This window comes from Vigna unguiculata, chromosome 3 (genome assembly GCF_037176805.1).
Source record: "Vigna unguiculata cultivar grain cowpea cultivar isolate G323 ecotype 2 chromosome 3, ASM3717680v1, whole genome shotgun sequence".
In the NCBI taxonomy this organism is placed as follows: Eukaryota; Viridiplantae; Streptophyta; class Magnoliopsida; order Fabales; family Fabaceae; genus Vigna; species Vigna unguiculata.
This window is the reverse complement of record NC_140794.1, coordinates 52,848,854-52,867,929: the sequence shown is the minus strand read 5'-3', so window position 1 is coordinate 52,867,929 and position 19,076 is coordinate 52,848,854. Positions and strand designations below refer to the sequence as shown.

The following is a 19,076-nucleotide window of genomic DNA, read 5'->3' as shown; positions in this document are numbered from 1 at the left end:
AGGTGTCCATTAATTTCGAGGCAAGTGAGGTATGACACAATAGTGTACGTAAGTAATTAAATCCAACAAATAAAATAAAATGATAAGGTTAATTTTTTTTTTTTAAACATTCGGTCTCTCTTTTTTTTGTTTTTTAAATCAAATGGCTCAGTTCAATTTATTCTTTAGGACTTTATAATTGTTCCAAATTAAATTGAATTGCAAATACGTCATTAACTCTATTTTTCTTTTTTCATAAAAAACATATACTACCTACTTAAAGTAAAGTTGGATGATAAAAATAATAACTTAGTTTACTAATTGTAATAGGGTATTGACTTAGGAAGAAAAAATATATATATATTTATTTTAGATTATTTAAATATTTTAACACGTAAACGAAAATTTTGAAAAAGAATTATGTGATAACTTTATTAATTTATAAATAATTGATTTTTGTAATCAAAATTTTATTTAAAAGATAAAAAGTAAGTTTTAAAATCAGAAAATTAAAAATCACAAAAACTGATTCAGTAAACTTTAAAAAATTGATTTTTTAAAATTTTATTCTATATTAAAATAAAACCTAGTAATTTAATGTTTCATTCTTTTTAAATTAAAAACTGAATTAAATATCATCATAAAATCCTAAAACTAATTAAATTAATGAAAATTTTGGATTTATAAATATTCTGACATTTAAGTTCTTATAAGTTTGGAATGTTAGGTATACATTTGAAATGATAGGTGATTGTTGGGTTTGAATACAAACATGGTGATCCTATAGCATTTTTAGTTATAGGTTTGGAATATTAGGTATGAGATGAATTCATACTTAAATTAAGTGCTTTCATTTCATATATCTAAGCTAGTTCAATAAAGAAAAAATTGAAAACAATTCAATGCATGTAACTTTATATATGGAACACGAGCTCAATGATCAAGGAATAAGTAAAGATTTATCTATCAATAAAACTTAATAGAAAGCTGTGATATGTTAAAGGTGATTACCATTTTCCATGGGCAAGCCTATATTAATAACTTAAATTTTGATACACTTTGATATATCATAAATTCTGTTTATTCTTCTCATATTGTCTTTATTTTTTTATCACTGTTTTATAAATTTTTTTGTATTATACTGCTTATGATGTTTATGTTTTTTTACTTTTAGTGATAGTTTTTGTACTGAGTGCATGAGTCCAAACACTTCATGCTTCAAATTTTATACTTTTGTTATTGGAAAATATATAATTTTTAACTTTTAGGCCTTCTCATTATACTACACAATTAGTGGCATATATTTGTACCGGACGTTCAATGGAATTAGTTTTTAAAGGTAAATGATATTGAATTCTCAGGACCACATTTCTTTTCCCTTAATTTTTAAGATTGTGGAGTTAAATTATTATTCTGGTTGCTATCTGGTTGTTGTTGACATATAAAAGAAAATGGAACAAGTAAGAATTAATAGAGATTTTTTTGGGGGGATTTTGAAAAATAAACATGATTGATGTATATAACAATTTGTACTATAATCATGTGAAGACTTTATAACATGTGAGCTTTTATTTATGAATATTGTACCATTACAGGTTTCTGGCCAAACACCTTAACAGGGAATATTAATCATAATTATTTGTTTAAGATAATTATTTAATATCTCAGTACTATTAATGTCAAATATTAACCGGTTAAGTTTATTAGGAGTGCTTTTATTTTAATATGAATATAACTAAATGTTTTAAAGTTATATAAACTAATTAACTTTAGGGACAGTTAGTTTTTATAATAAAATAATACATTAACATAATAAAAATAAATATAATTAGAAGATTATAAAAAATAATAATTTATAAAATGGTAAATTATATATATATATATATATATATATATATATATATATATATATATATATATATATATATATATATATATATATATAAATCAACCATAGCGTCAAAACTATTATAAACACTCACTTAAGTTCAGATTTCGATTTGAAAAGTTTGATGAAGACTTAATTAAGATACAAATTTATAAAATATTATGATCATATAATTATAAAATATTATAAATTATATAATTATAGATTAGTAGGGTCATGTAATATATTCTATATTTGTTCAAAAAATAATTTATCTCTCGTCGCAAAAAATGAGCACCTATTATGCACAAATACGATAGTGTATCAGTTATTTTCAAAATAATAGATAATAGAATACGATACGTGATAGATACATGATAGATACATGATATATGAATATTAAAAATTGTATAATAATTCTTAAAAACATAATAAATATATGATTGTTAATGTGTGAATCCAAATTTTTTTATTAGAGACCAATTATTTTGGTAGTCAAAATCTAGTAGTTAATGTTAGTGACCGATCTAAAAACTAATTCATAATTGAAACTATTTTAATTATTAATTTAGAAACCAATTATAAATTTTTGAAATTATTTTAGTTGTCAATTTGGTCACTATATAATGATTAATTATTTTTTGTCACTAAAATTGGTCACTATTCAAATGTTTTATTATAGTGTATTATTATACTTCATTGATTAATATTTGGACACGATACATGTCAAACACAAATACATATCTAAGTTGAAGTATTAGTACATCATAGATAAACACTCGCATAGAAAAACGCAAAACAAAAAGATTAAGACTTACGTCTAAATATTACACCCGAAAATTATTGTTTTGTTAAAAAAAATGCAAACTACAGTCGAAACTATTACTCGACAACTTAATCCGATGATTTTTTTTTTTCCAAATAATTTAAAAAGAAATACGAGCTTAAATAAGAGCCAGGGTATAACTTTGAACATCAGTCATAATGGTATCACCTATGCTCGTTTTTGGTTCGACTACAACGTCCGTCAAGGGAAGACACGTAACAGTATTGAGCATAGATTGTTAAAATTTTGCTAACAACGTTTTTTTTTTATTCTTTTTCTCTCATATACAAAAAAGAAATTTAATCCCCTTATTTATTTCCTTTTTCGTATAATTTTCTTTTCACCTTTATTTTATATTTACTGGTCAACTTGGATGTTAACTAACAATATTTTTTCTAGATTATCTTAATCTCTTTAAACGTCATATATATATATTTTTTAATTTATTGAAATATTGTGTTTTAAATTGATCCTCCAAATAACACAAAACAAGTAACGAAAAAAAAAAGGCATCCTCATACTGTATTCATGAAAGCTCCCCATGAGCTATATAATATGACAAATGATTTTACATCCCAATAAAAAAGTGTTTAATTGAATTAAGAAATGCATCTAAAGTCTAAACCCTAGCATATGATAATACGATTCATAATTTCTCTGGGACATTATAGACCTCACATGCAATTGTAAACGTGTAATGTTTAACTCCACACAGACCACACGTGTCTTTACTATGTTACGTAGAATCTTCTTCCTCTGATTTAAAATTGAGGATACGATGAACTGTGAAGAATCTTCATTTATCTTAAAAGACAAATTTGCATCATTAGTCACTGAGTTCATTAAACAAACCTCAGATGCTACCTAATCCTAGAGCTACAATCCTCCAACAAACGCAAGGAATTTTTTTTTTCTCGAAATAGTCTATTTTGTACTGGGGAAGAAGCAAGGTTAAGAATATATTTAAAACAAAGAACAGTTTGAAAGCATAAAAAATTGAAGAAAGAAAAAGTATGGGACCAAAGCAAGAAGCACCATGTTGTGAGCCAGCGGTTTCATATTGCAAGACATGCTGGGGAGAACCAAACATACACTACTAATTAAAAATTATAGTTCAACATGTTTATATATATGTACATAACAAAGAGAAACAGGAAGAGAACTAAAATAAGAATGCAGTAACCTAAACATAGAGAAAGTTATAGAAAGTGTGAAAGAAGTACATAAATGACATTTCTCTTTTCAACTAATGCTTTTGATCCTTTTTCATTTAAGTAATAAAGGGAAGAAAAAAGAGGGTATGGATGGATAGGTGGTCTGGATTGTAAGTTTATTATTATTATTATTATTATTATTATTATTATTATTATTATTATTATTATTATTATTATTATTATTATTATTATTATTATTATTATTATTATTATTATTATTATTATTATTATTATTATTATTATTATTATTATTATTATTATTATTATTATTATTATTATTATTATTATTATTATTATTATTATTATTATTATTATTATTATTATTATTATTATTATTATTATTATTATTATTATTATTATTATTATTATTATTATTATTATTATTATTATTATTATTATTATTATTATTATTATTATTATTATTATTATTATTATTATTATTATTATTATTATTATTATTATTATTATTATTATTATTATTATTATTATTATTATTATTATTATTATTATTATTATTATTATTATTATTATTATTATTATTATTATTATTATTATTATTATTATTATTATTATTATTATTATTATTATTATTATTATTATTATTATTATTATTATTATTATTATTATTATTATTATTATTATTATTATTATTATTATTATTATTATTATTATTATTATTATTATTATTATTATTATTATTATTATTATTATTATTATTATTATTATTATTATTATTATTATTATTATTATTATTATTATTATTATTATTATTATTATTATTATTATTATTATTATTATTATTATTATTATTATTATTATTATTATTATTATTATTATTATTATTATTATTATTATTATTATTATTATTATTATTATTATTATTATTATTATTATTATTATTATTATTATTATTATTATTATTATTATTATTATTATTATTATTATTATTATTATTATTATTATTATTATTATTATTATTATTATTATTATTATTATTATTATTATTATTATTATTATTATTATTATTATTATTATTATTATTATTATTATTATTATTATTATTATTATTATTATTATTATTATTATTATTATTATTATTATTATTATTATTATTATTATTATTATTATTATTATTATTATTATTATTATTATTATTATTATTATTATTATTATTATTATTATTATTATTATTATTATTATTATTATTATTATTATTATTATTATTATTATTATTATTATTATTATTATTATTATTATTATTATTATTATTATTATTATTATTATTATTATTATTATTATTATTATTATTATTATTATTATTATTATTATTATTATTATTATTATTATTATTATTATTATTATTATTATTATTATTATTATTATTATTATTATTATTATTATTATTATTATTATTATTATTATTATTATTATTATTATTATTATTATTATTATTATTATTATTATTATTATTATTATTATTATTATTATTATTATTATTATTATTATTATTATTATTATTATTATTATTATTATTATTATTATTATTATTATTATTATTATTATTATTATTATTATTATTATTATTATTATTATTATTATTATTATTATTATTATTATTATTATTATTATTATTATTATTATTATTATTATTATTATTATTATTATTATTATTATTATTATTATTATTATTATTATTATTATTATTATTATTATTATTATTATTATTATTATTATTATTATTATTATTATTATTATTATTATTATTATTATTATTATTATTATTATTATTATTATTATTATTATTATTATTATTATTATTATTATTATTATTATTATTATTATTATTATTATTATTATTATTATTATTATTATTATTATTATTATTATTATTATTATTATTATTATTATTATTATTATTATTATTATTATTATTATTATTATTATTATTATTATTATTATTATTATTATTATTATTATTATTGTAACATCCCGTTTTATAGCTTTTAAACCATTAAACAAAACATTTAGATTTTAATAGTTCAGAGCAGATGATGACATAGGCTAGCATAATCTAATACAGTCATCCAAAAAGAAATACATACGCTGATCAACATGTACAGTCCACACCACTAAAAGGTTATAAAATATCCTAAACATTCGCTAGGGAAAACGGTTGACTACTACAGCAGAAAACGCCTTGGAAGCCCATTCAACGCCTGTCCAGGAAAGGTATATCTTCGCCTGCATTTTTATCTGCTCACGCCATTCGATAAAGACGATCATAGCAAAAGTAGAAGACACATAGAACACCATAAACACTAGAAGGGTAAGCTAACTTGAACAAAAAGCAAATTATGCAATTTATTATGCTAAGACAGAAAATAGACTTTTATTGCACAATCGATTAAATCATCAAATTAATCCTGACCACAACACCACTCCTCATTCTAGACTCGATATCCGGATTATGTAAGCGGCATTGGAGCTCTTGGTGACTTGCACTTGAGATGGTTCCTAAACTCTGCAGAGTTTTGGCACAAGGGGTATTCACCCAACCACTCTCAAGGTAAATCCCATCACCTCTATGATGGATCGGATTCATAGACCAGGACCTCCTGCTACTTCCCCCGACGTAATCCATCATACTCTACTTGAGTCTTGATGGTTACTGGAAGCGTCAGAATATCACCAATCTGAGTCCTCATGCCCTTACATTTACTAGACCACAAACCTTAGGATTCCCCTTGAAATCCTAACTCTAACATACTTCCATTCACATCAAGTTCACACTCAATTCCTTCATATAGTTTAACATACATAAGGATCACATGCATTATCAACCATCATCATCTTAAAGCAACCAACCAAGCATCAAGGAATCAAAAGAGTGGGAAAACCAATCTTCTGCAGGGAATCTCGCTTAGGCTAGAGGGTCTCGCCTAAGCTAGAGAGGTTATCTCGCTTAGGCGGGCTGCCCTCGCCTGGGCGAGAGCCCTTACAGTGGCAAAAAGAAGTTCTGGACGAATTCTCGCTCAGGCGAAGCTGGCTCGCCTAGACGAGAAGTTATCTCGCTCAAGCGACTCTAGCTCGCCCAGGCGAGATTTCGCACAATGACAGGGGTGAGCTTCTGGTATTTTCGCTCAGGCGAGACCAACTCGCCTAGGCGAAACTACCAGAAAATCCTCCCTGTTCTGCACATGCAAACTCGCTCAAAGACCATCCCCACTCAATTTCATACATTAGCAGTCTCAAACATCAATTACACAAGCAATCATGCAATTAAAGCACTCCCAAACGCAATTCACACCAAAATGAGTTACAAAGTTAGCTTCCCTTACCTTTTTGTCAAGAATTCAATTTGGTGGAACCAAGCAAACTATGAGAGAGCAGAAGTTTCAGTTGGACCTAGGAGAATCCACCACTAGGACATGGAGAAGGAAAATTACGCGGTCAGGACCAAAACACAGAGGTTAACTAGTGAATTCTAGTTTGGAAATGGACTGAGATGAAGATGGAACCTACCTAGGAGAATGGGGGCCAAGAGAGGAAGCGGCTGGGAATCCTGTTGAGCTAGTCCTTCCAGAATCTGAGCACGAAATCAGGCACAAAATGAGATAGCAGAATTATGGAAAAGAGGTTGGAAGGGGTTTGGACAGCAGAAAAGGTGAGAAAATGAGAAGGAATGGAGACAGCGTTTCTGTTTTTATGAAGTCATGAAAGAGGGGTATCACAATTATTATTATCATTATTATAATTATACTAAAGGCTTTCTTTTTCTTTCGGTATAATATTTTTAATTTTCTTGATTTGGTCAGTTTAAAAATAAATCAATTTAATAATTTTCTCTAAATTTATTATAAAAGATTATAGTGTTGTATGTAGCTTTTTGTTTTGTGTATTAAATATAATTTATATCACTATGTATTGATGTTATTTGTTTTTAATCATATATATAAACATATAATACTTTTAAACATAAAAGTTAATTAAAAAAAAACTCCGTAGAATAAATAAATTATTAAACACAATTAATCTATCTGTGATTAAGCTGTGCTTGATTAAAGACAAAAAGTTAAAGTAAAAGTAAGAGAATCAGTACTTTTTTTATTTTAAAATTCAAAGCCTAGAAAACAGAAAATAATTTTAATTAAAACAATTTGAATTAATTATTAAATTGCATATTAGATTTCTGGTAAATTTATTAATTTTATAATTATTATCTTTAAATAACGTGTTTATTAGGAATAAATTCAAAAGTTTGGTGGGGGAATGAGTGGGGACATAGTAAACATTATATGGAGCCGTGATGAAATTGAACTATATATTGAACCAATAAAATTATGCTTGCCTATTTTTGTCCCTAATATGCACAATAAAATTAATAGTTCCATATATGCATAATAAGAGATATAGAAGTGCAAGCGCGACACTCCGCAAATTTCTATATTTATCTAATTAATATATATATATATATATATATAAAGTAATTAAATATTTTTGTATTGATTTTATATGATATAAAAAATTAATCAATATATAATACATAAAACATTCGCGTAACAATTCAATTTCTGTTCTTATAATATAGAACTCGATAATTAGAAGGTCTTCTAATATTAATAATTGGGATGAACTGGTGTATTTGACTGTTCTTAAAATGAGACCGTATTGTGTAATATCTCATTTAATAGTTTTTCACACTATCAAACAAAACATTATATCATGGTCAGACATAGCAGATAGTAGAGTTAACAGTTATATATGTATACATAGTATATGAGTCTAGTACAATCATCCAAAAACATAATGGGGCCTAATTAACTTGTCAAGCTAAGACTCCTCAAAAGTCTGGCTCAAAACTACTACAACACTGAGTAAGAGGGGGGTCAATTCCTGCTCTGAAGGGGGGCGTCATCACCTGGACTAGGCTCTGCTCACACCAACAATAGACGATCATAGCAAAGGAGAAACCACAAGAGAAAAACCACATGAACAAATGAAAGGGTAAGCTAACTGAAAGAAAAGAAAGATAATGCAAAGCATCATTTACATCACTCATAACACACAGATCAATAATTAAAATTCTAGACTCGATATCCGGATTGTGTAAGCGACATTGGAGCTCTTGGTGGCTTGCATCTGTAACGGTTCCCAGACTCTGCAGAGTCTAGACACAAGGGGTTATCACCCGACCGTTCCCAGGGTAAGTCCCCTTCGCGTCTAGGACTGGATCAAGTCCAAAGACTAGGACCTCCTACTACTCCTCACAACATAATCCATTCTACTCTATCTGAGCGCGAATGATTATTGGAGTTTCAGGATACCAACCAATATGGATTCCACACGTCCTTACACACTAACAACTCCTATGAATTTCCCTTGAAATTCCATTCCAACCATCACTCTATATACTCATACTCTTCTAATCTCATCACACAATACATTAAATAATGATCTATCGAGCATATAAGAGCTTCCTTGCACGAAATCACAGTAAAACATGTCGTTTTCCCCTTAAAACAGAAGTTGATGTGCTCCACTGCAGTGAATCTCGCTTAAGCTAGGCAATCTAGCCCAGGCGAGAAGCCATCTCGCTTAGGCGAGGCTATCTCGCCTAGGCGAGACTCAAACAGTGGCAAGGATTAAAAACTAGGCGAACTCTTCACTCAGGCTAAACTGGCTCGCTTAGACGAGAGTGTATCTCGCTTAAGCGACTCCAGCTCGCCTAGGCGAGACCTCGCTCAATATCAGGGGTGAGTCTTTCTGATAGTCTCGCTTAGGCGAGAACCACCCGCCTAGGCGAAAATAACAGATCATCCCACTGTTTTCACATGCAAGAACGCAAATTCAGAGCAATCATGATCATACACTCACACAAGCATTTAAATCAATCAATTCAGCACACCAATATCATACAAAACATAATTTACGGCTCAAATGGACAGAATTTCGGTTAGCTTCCCTTACCTTTTCAAAATCACCACAAGCAAGACTGTAACACAAGGGCACCTCAAATCCTCAACCTAAGGGGCTGAAATTCGAAAACTCTGGGTGAGTACAAGACCCTAATTCGGTTTTGGTAGGTATCAAACTCCAAAATTCCAGAATTGAAGAGAATTAAGGAAAAACTGAATTTGACTTACCGGAAGGGGAGGATGACTCAACTAGAGGAGGAGTTCTTCTCCTGGTTCTGGGTTTCAGCAGCTGTAACAAAGGGGGAGTGATTAGAATGGGAAAAGAAATTGGGCTTAGCTTGAGAGAGGGACTGTGCAGTTGTTTAGAGGGAAGGAAAACAGGGAAGGGTGGAGTGTGGTTCTGTGAGAGTAGTTGGGGAAGAAGAGAGTGTATAGAGAGGGGAAGTTAGTGGGTCCTTACATATTGTGTTTCAAATATATTCAAAATAAACTTATAAATATTTTAAAACATAACATAGGAACTTAATATAGTTTTTATAAGCGTAAAAAAGTTAAATAGATTATCAAAAATATTTTTATATTAATCCTTCAGTTCCCCATTCTAATTTTTGTGTTGTTGTCACCTTCAGCACCTAACACTACTCTGTATATAAAAAATATATACGATCATCAATGATGGATTTTCAGAAAAAAATTTAAGGATGCCAAAATAAGAAGTTAAGTATGTTTTTAGTTCATGAACTTTGATTTTTTATTGAAATCAAAACTTCAATATATTTTAATTCACAAACTTTACAAATGAGTTAATATAGTCCTTTAACCCAATTGCGTTAAATTTTCTTGATGTGTCAAACGCGCTTCTAGCCGATATTAAAGCGGAAACGTGTTAAACAGTGTAAACAATTCAAATGATAACATAAAAAGTATTTGACGCTTTTAAGTAATTTTAAGTAACTGGATTAAAAAAATTATATTCATTCATTTTTTAAATTTAGGAATAAAAATATATTAAAGTTTTGGATATACACAAATTCTAATTTCGTATTAAAACTTTGATATTAAAAGCATACTTAAATCCAATATAAATGTATAAAATTTTTAAAGGTATCATCAATACATTAAATTAAAAAAGAACTCTCTCTCTCTCTGTACATACATATATACATACATACATACATACGTATATATATATATATATATATATATATATACAAGAAAAACAAATTTTGGAGGTCATGACCCTCTTATCACTTAACTAAGGTCTATCATTAACGATCTCGGATTAGAAAGAAAACAAGAGACTCACAAATGTAATGGTATGCTAATGCATAAAAAACGATGAGAAATATTATACAAAAAATAGTAACACATCAAACTAATTATGAATAATCTCAAAATATATTTGGTAAAAAATAAGTTCTTGAATCATCTTGTCACATTTCTCCATATATTATTACGCAACTACTCACTCAGGGAATATTTTCTTCAAACATCAACATAAAAACTCACATAACGCATTTAAAAGAATAAGATTAATATGAAAACAATAATATCTTATAATAAAGATTATTAAAACAACCCTATTTTCTTAATCATTTTCTTATTAATTATAATTAAGATTATAACTCATTAATAACATAAGTAATTATTGTTAAAATTAGTTCTTAACTCACCTCATCCAAAGTAGGAACTAAAAAACTTAATACAGTCTTTCAAAATGCTAACACATATTCTCTAACTCATTCTATTCTACTTCTTTAGTTGATAGCTCTAGTTTCATTGCTGGTACATAAGCTCTTCGGTTCCCGTAGATACACAATATATCATCATCCCAAGAATAAGAGGAACAAAAGATACAAAATGAAAGGGTGAGCTAAATATCACACAAAAAGAAAATCTATAATTGAAAGATATCTAAATTTTCCCTAAAATATTAAAATAAAGTTAGTTAAATAAAGTCCAAGCATCAAACTACGGAGAAACAGAGAAATTTCTAAACTCGAGACTCTTTCTTCCAGAAGACTAATATGTTGAATGGACTCGTGAGATTATGCACCTATGATATTGAACCTCTTTTCCTCTTCCTAACAATAACTCATGTGGAACATCATATATCTCATCCAGTATTGACATGGTTAACTTCACTAGCTCCTTAAGTATGATCCTTTTCATATCATACAGTTTGCTCTGTGAAGTCTCATTCGAATCTCACCACCTAGTTATCATCCTCTATGTGAGTTTGATACTAGTAGAGTCATGATAGTCCCAAACCACAAGTCCCCTTCAATACACTTGACCTTATCCTAGATTAGTAATTCTCCTCAGAAATAGCTAATGCGACAACCATATAGCCCAAAACTTTTACAAGTAACCTTATGTTCCAAGAGATATAATTGAGTTTGTAATATGACTCTACAATAGATATGTTATGTATAGTTTAACTTTTTCTTCTTTTTTCAATAAAAATATTTATTTTCCCTAGTCTTCACTAGTTATACAGATAATTGTATAAGAATTTAATCGTAAAAAAATAGATTTTTATACAATTAAAATTTGTAATTTTGTGCGTAATTTATTTCTATTATTGTTTTTAACACATAACACAATATAATAATAAATATAATTTGTGACAGGCAAAGGAAACCATTTGGCAATATATAAACCACCTCTATAAACAAAACGTCACAGGGTTACGTCCAGTGGCAAGACTATAGATAAAATAGATTCTCTGGAAATTTAGAGCTTCCTTATCAACTCATATTTTTCTCATTCCTATTCTCAATTTCCAACATTTACACACATACAACATTCTAATAAGCAACCAATATGTCGCATTCATCATTATGACATCAAATTTAATTATCTCATCTCTATATTCTTACCGTATAGAGAATTACACTTCAATCACAATATGTCACATTCATCATTATGACATCAAATTTAATTATCTCATCTCTATATTCTTATAGTATGAAGAATTACATTTCAGTCATGTTTCCAAATCACTCACCAATTCAACATGTTTCAAATTATATATTTTAACTGAAGATTCCCTAAACCACTCTAATACTCAGAAATCCACAATTTGACAGAATTAAAAGTCTCAATCAACTTCACATTTCGAACTAGAATACAAAATAATTTCATATCGTTCTCCTATTTAGGTCAACATGCAACTATAGATCCTACTCCAATATTTTAATTCAACATTATGACTTTAAAATTTGTAAAGAATTTAGCTTCCCTTCCCTTATAGAATACACTTATCATTGTTCTTCCCCTACACGGCTCCACCACTTAAGATTGCTATAACTACACAACAAAAAGTCCGATCAGTGATCAAGGCATGATTTTAAAACCATAGCGAGATGAAATTTTATCTAGGAAACAAAGAAAATACATGCAGTTCAGGAAAACTACATGTATAAGAAAACATCTACAAAGATGACAGAAACTTGAACTTACATTAAGATGAAATCGAATTATATGGTAGAAACCTTTAGACTAACCACTTCTATGACATTAGATCTTCAAGAAAACAGAAAGAAGGTCAATTTTTAAGGGAGAATGGAGATGGATGGGAGAATCTGACTTATAGGAATTGAAATGGGAAGGAGTTTTCAGAATCGATCTCCAAAATGACCTTTTTAAATCCTTTAAATTTTTAGTATAGAAAAAAATACATACATAAAATTTCGATTTTAATTTTAATTTTTTATTATTATTATTTTTAGGTTCTCATTACTCAGTTCAAAAACGCAAATAGTTCACATTCATCAATTCAAACACTAGGTATCAACCCACATGGATAAGCCCAATGGCTCAAACAAACATCATTCCAAAGCGACTCAACAACAAAATAAATATAGAATCTATTTCTCGAAGACTAATGTATTGAATGGACTCATGAAACTTTGCACCTATCATACTTACCACCATCTCATTCTTTACTACAACTTGTTATTAAATGGAACTCACTGATGTCATCCAGTCATGACAGGATTAACCTTACTAGCTCCCTAAGTATGATCCTCTTTTGTTTGCCAAGTTAAACCTCATTTGATTCTCATCACCTAAATCTTCCTTTATATGAATTAGATACTAATAAAGTCAGAATAGTTTCATATAACAAATCCCTTTCAATACACTTTGATTGAACTTAAAAGATTAGTATTTCTCCATGGAAACAATTAACTTAAACTACTATATCACAACCAAAATCTCTGAAACAAGCATATATCGACGGACACACCTCAATCAAATCATCATTTCAAATTGAGGTACGAAAGCATCATAGATTTATCTAAGATAAAATCTTAAAATTCTAGAAATATCTTGACACAAGTCCACATTTGTAATTGATTACCAGAAAAAAAGATAACAAATATATCTGTATTCCTAATTAATTCATTAATCAGAATTTCAAAACCACATGCTCTAAATATATAACCTAAATCAAACAAAATAAATTCATAAATTTCTCAACAATAGATACTTCAATAAACTTCATATACATTAATAATTCAATTCCTCATATCTTAAAATTCAAATTCAAAATTTTCTCTATTTATAGTCTTTTTAAGCCTCACTATTCATATAACAATAAATCATAAATATAATCATCTTACTTCATAAAAACACTCAAACAACCAAGAATGTGAAAAAGAAAATATATATTCCAATTTTTGTTTATTTTCTTTCCTTGTAACTTATGAAGAAAATTGTTTTAAAAAGGTTTTAAAAAGTAATGTAAATATTATTTAAGTATTTATTTAACTATTAGTAATACTATAGTTAATGTTAATAAATTCTTCTTTTTTTACTGGAACGGAATCTTGAGAGCAATTATTAGAAATAGAAAGTGAGAGATGTTGATTAGTAAAGAAAAAGGATGAGAGAAAAGAAGAATAAAATTATTAGTTACTTTTACTTTATTTTAACTCTTTACCTTTTATTATATTTTATATTTTTCTTAAACAATACATCTTTGTTTATATGATATTTTTATATTGAGCGTAAGAAAAAAAGGTTATGGTTCAACTGATTGAATCCACGAGCGAAAAGGAAACAATGATCGCAATTATTAGATGAAGTAGGTGTCCTAAAAATACGAGATCTTTTATTCTTTCTTTCTCTTTACGAGCATGTCAAAAGTAATAATTAAGAAAAACCAAGTACACATTAATATAAGCACATTGTCACATCAAGCTCGGCTACAATTTCTAAAATAATTTTATTTTTAACTATTACAATATTATACTATGTACGAAAATTACGCATTATATACTATTAGCTTAATTTTTATATTTCAAATATTAAAAAAAGCTACAGATCAACTACTTGAAATTTATTTACATCGAAATATAAATAAAAACGTTATGGATAGATTGTAGTAAAAATATTCAAATAGAATGGAATACAAACATTTTATTATATAAATTAAAAAATGTATAAATAAAGAAAGAAATTATTTAATCTTCATTTCATAAAAAATATTATCCCTAAAATATCTTTTTCGATCTTTTCTTTAAATATCTTGTATATACATCTATTCAAGTGTATCATAGAGATTTTCTTAAAGAGTAAAATATTTTTATTTGATCACATGTATTTTCTAGAATTTTTTTTTCCTAAGTTGGTTTTACGATAAATGTTTCGTGTTTAGATTAAGGTTTTGCATATAAGATTTACTCTTGTGAAAATGAACTTATCTTTGTGTACGTGTGTTTCTTGTTTTTTTCTCTCTTACGATAATTGTATATTTTATATTGATAGTAAAACTATTGTCAACTACCATACATACGATATATTGTCTATTGTTCGAATTGAGGGTGACAATAATACTAAAGCTAGAACATGAAAGAAGAATTAGTACAAGAGTTTATTAGATCTTCGGTTGATCCTCTTGAAAAATTGTATTAAGAGCAGTGGTAGGACTTGGACAAACAAATTAGGGGAACCAAATTTTCTTTTTTATATATAAATTATTTTTTCTAATTAAAAAAAATTCATTTCCTGACATTATTTTCTCAATTCAAAATAAGCACACATGATAATATAATCCAAAATATATGACAATAATATATATATATATATATATATATATATATATATATATATATATATATATATATATATATATATATATATATATATATATATATATATATATATATATATATATATATATATATATATATATATATATATATATATATATATGAAAGTGTAACATAAAGTTTATCATCAACAATAAAATTAAAAAAATAATCAAAAGTTGTCTTAATAACTTAAAATCTTCAATAATTTAATTAGAACTAAAGCTTGTTGCAATATCCCTTTCAATATAGATGATCATAGTGTTAGGTTTTTAAGGAGGGGGTATCACTGGGGAGATCCAACATCAATGAGACCTGAGCCCAACTATATAAGGTATTGACACCACTCTCAACCAAAACCTTAAGACAATGGGTTTATGGGCACGAGTGCTCCTTCCTTTTTTGTACCGCCGTTTTTTTTCTTAACGGGACACGCTTACTTGGAACCCTTGTTAGAAGACTTTCGATACTAGAACCATATTGCATTCGTCTGAGCCAGTTTTAATCGCTGGCTCTGATACCATTTGTTAGGTTTTTAAGGAGGGGGTATCACTGGGGAGATACAACATAGTGCTTGCTAAAAATTCAGTCTCCGTCTTATGTAGGAAAAGATAAATTTATGAATATCACAAATTAAATATGAAAACCAAGACTCAATATTTTAAGAAAATTAATAACTTTTAAATGATTAGCTTCCTTTACCTGATATTAGAAGTGAAGTTTAAGTTTGACTCAACCCCACAAAACCGACTTGTAAGGTGAGTTTTGCACCCCACTTATATAGCATGAAATAGCCTTAACTCTAGTCGATGTGGAACTTCCAACACCTTAAAATATATTCTTAATATTGTTCTTCCCTTACCCAACTTCAAAGCCTAAAATAGTTCTATTTACACAAAAAAGAGTTTGATAAACAATTAGAGTATGATTTTATAATCTCTAGCAAATAGAAATATGCCTAGAGCATAGAAAAGCCACATACAAGAGTAAAACATATTGTTTCAAAAAAAGGGGGTAAAAAAGGAAGTTACTCAAAGAAAAAATTATTTAGTCCAAAATGTTTCTTAATTCCTCAATCTTGTTGTGGTGTAATTTGCTTTCAAAAATAATAAAAGATTGATGATGAAAATTGAGATAGAAAGAGGAGGAGAGTAGGAAATGAAGGTAAAGAAGAGAGAGACATCAAATAAAGAAGTAAAAAAAATTACAAAAGAGTGACAAAACTTAATTTTTAAATTTTTAAAAAAAATTAACTAAATTCATATAAATAATATGAAAATATTTTTTAAAATATATATATAGAAAATAAATAAATAAAAAAACATTGAAGAGTTGTGGCTTCCCTGTCACTGTAACATCCCAATTTTTAGCAGCTTAAAACTAATAAAAAAAAATAGGGAGTTTCATCATAGTTCCAAAACAGATAATCCAGTGTACACAATATATTAATACAGTCTTACAAAAGGTATGACTATAAAAATATATCACTTATACACTTAAACTAAACTAATAAACTATGTACTACTGACCACTGCTAAAGCTCCCACTGGAAACCTCCTCTTCAACACTAACACGATGGCTCTTCATCCTCCAGAAGTGCCTTTGACACTGCAACCACATCTGCTCCCACCGAAATAGGTGATCATCGCAAAAGGAAACATACAACACAAGACAGGAACACAAAAAGCAAGGGTAAGATAATCTGATTAAGGAATCATGCTGTTCAATTATAAACAGAGACCATGCAATCTTTCTCATTATCACCAGAATCATATAGACCACCACAACACATATACATGACTCTAGACTCAATATCCGGATTATGTAAGCGACATCGGATGTCTTGGTGGCTTGCACCTGTGACGGTTCCCAAACTCTGCAGAGTCTGGACACATGGAGTATTCACCCGATCGTTCCCAGGGTAAGTCCCCCCCACGTCTAGACTGGATCAAGTCCGACGACGAGGACCTCCTGCTACTCCTCACGACATAATCCATTCTGCTCTATATGAGTTTGAATGATTATTGGAGTTTCAGGATACCAACCATTATAGATTCCTTACATCCTTACACACACTACAATTCCACTTGGATTTCCCTTGAAATTCCATTTCAACCTCATCTTCTCATAATTTGTATTCATCCAATTTAATCATATGATACATCAATGGTAGCATTCCAACCATACAGGGCCTAAGTTGCTCAAGGATACATAAAAACATACATTTCCACCAAAGAAAACAGAATTAGAGCACTACTACTACAGTAGCTCTCGCTCAGGCTAAAAAGTCTAGCCTAGGCGAGAGGTCATCTCGCTCAGGCGAGCCAGTCTCGCCTAGGCGAGACACTAATAGTGGCAAAAAGAGATAACCTGGGCGAACTCTCGCTCAGGCTAGGCTGGTTCGCCTAGGCGAGATCGTCTCTCGCTCAGGCGACCCCAGCTCGCCTAGGCGAGACTTCGCGTAGGAACAGAAGTGCGTCTCCTGGTGTTTTCGCTCAGGCGAGCGTCACTCGCCTAGGCGAAAATACCAGGTCACGAACCTGTTCCCCCATGCAGTGGATCAGTTTGCCTCAAGCACAAAGCAATTATTCACCAAATCATGCAATTCAAACACTAATTCATCTATCAAACACGTAATTCAAGCTCATCTACGAATTTTCTATTCAAATTAAGAAGAGTGGTTAGCTTCCCTTACCTGTTATCCTGTTTAGACAGCTTTATAAACGTCAACGCCTTAAAAACGTCAACACCTCTAACTCCACAGGATGCTCTATCTACACATAGAAACATCACAAGAACGATCAGGACATACCGTTATGATCACTGATCAACAGAGACTCATACTGATGATTAAAACGTCGCATGCAAGTGGAAGAGGGCTTGCATGCAACAGAAAATAGAAAAAGACTAAAAAGAGAGCGGAAACTCAACTTACGCGAACGGAGAAACTGATCGGTCCAATTTGAAGAGCTTGCCGAGAGGATCAATCCTACGGTCTCGGTTCTTCAATCAGATGACCAGAGAGACAGAACCTCTAGAGAGAAGTCAGAGAACTCTAGAAAAGTGGTTTCTAGAGAGATGGTGTGTTTTAAAATAATGAAACTCGTTTATAACAATTTTATTTATACTAAAACCTTTTAATATTAAAATAATCGAGTCTCACTATTTTTAAACCAC

At 27.7% G+C, this 19,076-nt stretch overlaps 1 long non-coding RNA gene across 1 annotated transcript; it reads right to left on the bottom strand.

Annotated features, from left to right (window-relative positions):
- Positions 1-5,872: 5,872 nt before the first annotated feature.
- LOC114175733 (uncharacterized) lies at positions 5,873-7,600 on the bottom strand. The gene is made up of 3 exons (XR_003602898.2): positions 7,409-7,600; positions 7,225-7,307; positions 5,873-6,139 (listed from the first exon to the last, which is right to left on the bottom strand). It is a non-coding gene; the product is annotated as an uncharacterized LOC114175733 (long non-coding RNA).
- Between the last annotated feature and the right edge of the window lie 11,476 nt (positions 7,601-19,076).